Raw genomic sequence first — 6,000 nt, forward strand, 5'->3', positions numbered from 1 at the left:
ATTGTGAAAACAAGAAAAATTGAATGAGAAATTTTTCCCCATCTCCTTAATACAGGGCAGAAAAACAATTCTGAAACCCGAACTTGTTGAAAATAGTAATTCTAACAAGAAATGTTTTGACATAATCAAGACCCTAAAGGTCCAGAGCCTGAATAGATAAAAAATTATTTTGCTTAGGAAATAATATAAGTTTCTCTGGCCAGCCCAGTGAACTTTGGTCCAGTCTAGAACACTCCCTTGAGAAATTTTTTTCTAGAGGCAGAGTCCATAAATCACTCTTTGAACCAATGATCAATGATTAAGTAATCAAATATAAATCCCAGTTCAAGGAGTAATTATCAAGCCATTTCATTTGTTAACTTTGCCAATATCTTAATCAAAACAAATGAATGAGCTATAATCTAAGACCATTTCCATTTCAAAGGTCAACAAAACTTTGTGCAATGCAATTTTGACTGCAGCAAGGAGACATTTCGGATAAAATGTTTCCAGAAATATGAATTTAATCTTTCTGTAATGATTATAGTTAATCATTTCTCATTATCCACTTTATTTCTATTATACATTAAGATCAATGATAATATCAAGAACTATTACCCATATTTTAATTTTCTCTCAGGAAAGAGAGAACAAACAATGAAGGTAAGATATACAACTAATATTCAGATGATCTCTGTGTGTAGCACCCATGGGGGGGAGGGGGGGGGGGGGGGGGGGAGAAAGGGGAGGGGAAGGAATCAAACACAAGGATAATTTTCTTTAAAAAATCCTCTTTTTAAAAAAATCAAAGGGTTAGGAAATAGTAAAAGTATTCTGAGATGGTACACAGGTGGAGACAGTTAGAGAGCTCCTCCTCCATCTGGACTGTCGCAAGTTTGTGGGACCAGATGGGCTCCATCCTAGGGTGCTGAGAAAGATGGCGGGGGTGATTGCCGAGCCACTTCCACCATCTACCAGCACTCCCGGTTGCCTGGAGAGGTCCCAGAGGACTGGAAGCTTGCTGATGTGACTGCCGTCTACTAGGAAGATCTGGGGAACTACAGGCCTGTCAGCCTGATCTTGGTATCAGGGAACATTATGGAGCAAATCATCTTGGGCAAGATCACACAGCATGTGCTTGGCATCCGGGTGATCAGGCCCAGCCAGCATAGGTTCATGAAAGGCAGGTCATGCTTGACCAACCTCATCTCCTTTTATGACTGGGTGACCAGACTGGTAGATGAGGGAAGGGCTGTTGATGTAGTTAGTCTACCTAGACTTCAGCAAAGCCTTTGACACAATCTTGTACAATATTCTCCTAGGGAAACTGGCTGCCAGTTGGTCTGGACAGGTATACCCTTCTTTAGGTAAGGAACTGGCTAGAGGGCCATGCCCAGTGGGTAGCGGTTAATGGTGTTAAGTTCAGCTGGCTACCCACTACAAGTGGTGTCCTCCAGGAGTTGGTACTGGGGCCCATCTTGTTTAATGTCTACTGATGACATAGATGATGGGATTGAGTGTACTCTCAGTAAGTTTGCAGATGACACCAAGTTGGGAGGTAGTGTCAATCTGCCTGAGAGTAGGGAGGCCCTTCAGAGGGATCTGGATAAGCTAGATCAGTGAGCTAAAGCGAATGCAGAGAGGTTCAACAAGGCCAAGTGTCAGGTCCTGCATTCTGGCCACAATAACTCCATGCAGCGCTGCAGGACTGGGAATGAGTGGTTGGATGACTGTGAAGAGGAAAGGGACCTGGGGATGTTGGCTGATGACCAATTGAACATGAGCCAACAGTGTGCCCCGGCAGCCAAGAGTGCCAATGCCATTCTGGCCTTCATTAGAAATACTGTGGCCAGCAGGAGCAGGGGGATGATCATCCCCCTGTAGTCAGCACTGGTGAAGCCGTACCTCGAGTACTGTGTTCAGTTTTGGGCCCCTCTCTACAAGAAAGACATAGAGGTCCTGGAACGTGTCCAGCAAAGGACAATGAAACTGGTGAGAGCTCTGGGGTACAAATCTTATGAGGAGTGACTGAGGGAGCTGGGATTGTCTAGTCTGGAGAAGAGGAGGCTCAGGGGAGACCTCATTGTACTCTACAACTTCCTGAAGGGAGGTTGTGATGAAGAGGGGTTTTTTGAGTGTTATTCTTGAAGGGTAATCACACACAGAAATAAAACTAAGCATATTATAGTCTAAAAGATTATTATACTGCAATACGAGAGTTGCTTCAAAAGTAATCCATACTTTTTTATTATGTAGGCCATAATGTCAGAGGATGATGTAAATAGTATGGCTGTTGAGATTGGATGTTCCAACCAATATCCTACTCAATTTTGTTGTTGTGTAGCTGATGGTAGCAGAGGGGCTGTCTGATAAAATGGCATCTGACTTTGAAATGCACGTGAAATACAAGCATGTAAATAATTCCCTCCATGTAGAAAAAAAGTATCTGCAACCAATGACATTTATCAATGCTTTTCGAATGCTTCTAGAGACTGAGCAGTGGATATGAGCACAAAGAAGTGATGGGTGGTGTGTTTCAGCAGCAGCAACAGTGACAGTGTTTTAAATCTACTAGTGCAGATTTTTATGAGCCTGGCATGCAGGCTCTGGCTTACTTTTGGCAAAAATGCATAGTTTAACGGTGGTGACTATACTGAAAAACAGTGTTTTCTAGCTAATTAATCTACAAAACAATGTCATTGTGCTCTTTTTATCTGTTGTAATTTCCATGGAAATACATAGGAGACATTACGTTCAGAGTGACACATATTTATAGACATAAACTGTATAAAATCATATATAATTTTCACAGCTATGCATATATATGTACACATGTGTATATGTATGTGTATACACGTCTGCTGAAATCCAGAACTCCCTGAATTTAGGGGAAATAAAAATCATGTGATTTTTCATATGATGTTTTATATGATGAATAATGTATTATGAATTTCAAAGTTAAAAAGCTATGAGATTAATCTTATCAATTATGAAATTTTGGGTTACTTGGATTTTCAGTAAACCAATACTATATTACTCCTGAAAAATTACATTTCCTCTCTGTTCATTTTAAACATTGTAACATCCTTCTGGAGCTATGCGTATCTAATTCATTAGGGCACTTCAAATACACTGAGACTGTTATCCTTATAAATTAGATGTCAGCATGTGTTCACAGTCATGGATATGTACATCTGTCAAGAAACAAGGTAAAGTACCATGCTGAACATATTGGATCATTTTTGAACCTGGTAACTCCCTTTTCATCAACAGCACTATTTTAGTATTATACTTCAGTCATCATGAACATTCAGTATGAATGACATACTGACTTAGACATCTCTAATGTAGGCAACTGCTTCTTAGCTAGTTATCCTACACATCAATTACACTGAAGTATGATTCATCTGATTCACTTTGTTTATATTTTCTGATAAAATGAATCGTACTACACTACCTTCCCCTTCTGCTCTACTAGTTAAGCTGTCAGTGATCCAAAGTCTAGTTTTGAGATGCGCAAGAACAGATAGAACTCCTCACAAGACTAAGACTGTTGGAATAGTAGTCTGAACCTCAATAACTGAAGAAAATACTAAAAAGATTAAAAAAAAAAAAAAAAAAAAAGATAATATGAAGAAGAAACAAACAAAGAAACAGACAGGAAACCTGAAGATGGCAGTTCAGCAACACTGAGAATTAGGCTGTTAATTGACAAAGGCTGAACATTCTACCAGTTGCTGACAGTTGCTCAGCCAGCAAAGACTCTTTGGACACAGTGGATATATTAATACTTAACCTAGTTTTTACTGATTCTAGCTACATGTGATTAATATAGCCATATAATAACTTAATCTTTTTAAACTGTGTATTTCAGAGTTTTTTTCACATATATAAAAGTTGCTTAAGCAAACTGACTTAGAAGACAGAGTCCAAGGTGGTTACTGGTGGTTCTACTTTGTCCAGGATGTCAAGAAAAGCTATGGGAACAAACAAAATCAGAAGAAAAGTGAAAGTACAAATCAGATATTTATGTGTAAGTCATTCATTGCTTTTTAAAAATACAATAAAGTAAAATTCCTTGAACACTGATGATAAGCATAACTAATATGAATGTGGTTACTGATAGTGGAAGATGAAAAACACAATTAGAGAATTAACCTCAATAGTGTGATTTCTTTATGACAAAGAGACTAGATACTTCTTTATTACTAAACTATGAGAGAACTGCTAGATATGTCCACTAATACAACAAAATAAAAAATGGTTCATGTTTATGGACAAACAGAAAAACGTATTAGCTACATTATATAAAGAATATGATGGGTAGTGTAAGGGATCATGAATGCAGTAGAAAAAGTTATATAGTCTGGATAAATTTGAAAAGAAAAACTAACTGATATTGAAGACAGTGAATTAAATGCATATTGAAAGGAGAAGGAATGTATCAAAGTAACAGATTGATCTTGTGTTTCTTTACTAAGAAAACTTTTTCCTCTTCATATTTTAACTTTTTATTCAGACAAAGGTAATGCTTTATCTAAATCACATTATCTGGATTTTAGGAGAGCATATATTGCTAGAGGAGATGTTGTTAATTAAGATGAAGGTGATGGAGATTAGGAAAAGAATAGCTAGAGCAATTAGTCTGTACCAAAAAGGAAAAACTGTCAAGGAAGGATGTTACCATTAGTGTTTCACAGAAAATCTTTGATTTTGCTTAATATTATGTTTAATATTTTATTTGGCAATCTGCATGAAAGAGTAGAAATATACTGAAAACACAACATTTGGATGCATTAATATAAAGAAAATATGAATAGAGTCAATTAGAACACAGAAATAATAAAGCTGAGTTAAAAGAAATACAAATAAATATTAAATATGTAGGAATTATCAGTAAAAATTTCTGTTGTAAGGTAGGAGCTCCTCAGTCAGAAGTAAGAACAAAGGTGGAAAGTACAGATCTTATTAGATCACAGAATGATGCAGACTTTGATCTGAAGTAACCATACATAAGTACATTAATACATTCCCCATTCCACTGTAATTCCACTGTAAGGGGAAAGTGAGCAAAACACTACGTGGTGCTAAATTTCTTGTCAGGTTAAACCACCACGGATGGATCGGTGGAGAATGCTTTCAGTTTCCTTTTAGTTTCTCACCACTCTAGTCTGTTATTATCAGGCAATAAATTAATCTCCCTACACTGAATCACTTTTGTTCTTGTCAGTAATGGGTGAGCAATGTCACTCTCCTTATTTCAACTCATGAGCTTTTTTTATTGAATTTTCTCCTCCTGTCCTTGTAAGGAGTGGAAGCAAGAGTGGAGTGGTGGTGCTTAAAAGTTTTAAACCACAACTACCTTGATCCTAATGGTTGTCTTCATATATTTTCAGCAACACCAAAAAAGATGGAATACAGCAGATGTTGAGTTTTCCTTTGAAGGCTCACCAAATTCCTTGCTCACAGTAAAGACACCCTAATCCCAGTGGCAACCGTGACAGCTATACAGTTTCAATTTTGGGGATCAAATCCAAATTCTATGATTATAATTGAGCCTTAGAGTTGTTTTCAATAAGGTGATGAAAAAAAAATTTTTCCCTGATTTTTTCCATAGTATGAGGAAAGTCCTGTATTTTTGAATCCAGGAAAAATCAAACAAAAAGAGAATTTTGTTTCTCAGAGATTCAGGACCTCACTCTTTATTCCAGTCAAAAATGCTCTTTTGGTGACCGTATTTTCTTCAGATAATTTTTCTTTTCTTCCCCTACAGTTTTTTCTGTTATTTGCCACTGATTGCCTTATATTTAAACTCACCACAGAAACAATTCTGTACTTCATACTTCAACCTAACTCCTGACATAACTATTTTTCAACTAGGAAATTTGTTTTTGCTTGCAATATGTGTTCATATTTTGGGTAAGGGCAATTTTACATTGGTATCAATAGAGGTGTGAAATTTAAGTAGCAGTATTAGGATAGGATAGGATAGGATAGGATAGGATAGGATAGGATAGGATA

Source organism: Lagopus leucura, unplaced genomic scaffold (genome assembly GCF_019238085.1).
Source record: "Lagopus leucura isolate 7727_CA_CO unplaced genomic scaffold, USGS_WTPT01 Super-Scaffold_100001, whole genome shotgun sequence".
Classification (NCBI taxonomy): domain Eukaryota; kingdom Metazoa; phylum Chordata; class Aves; order Galliformes; family Phasianidae; genus Lagopus; species Lagopus leucura.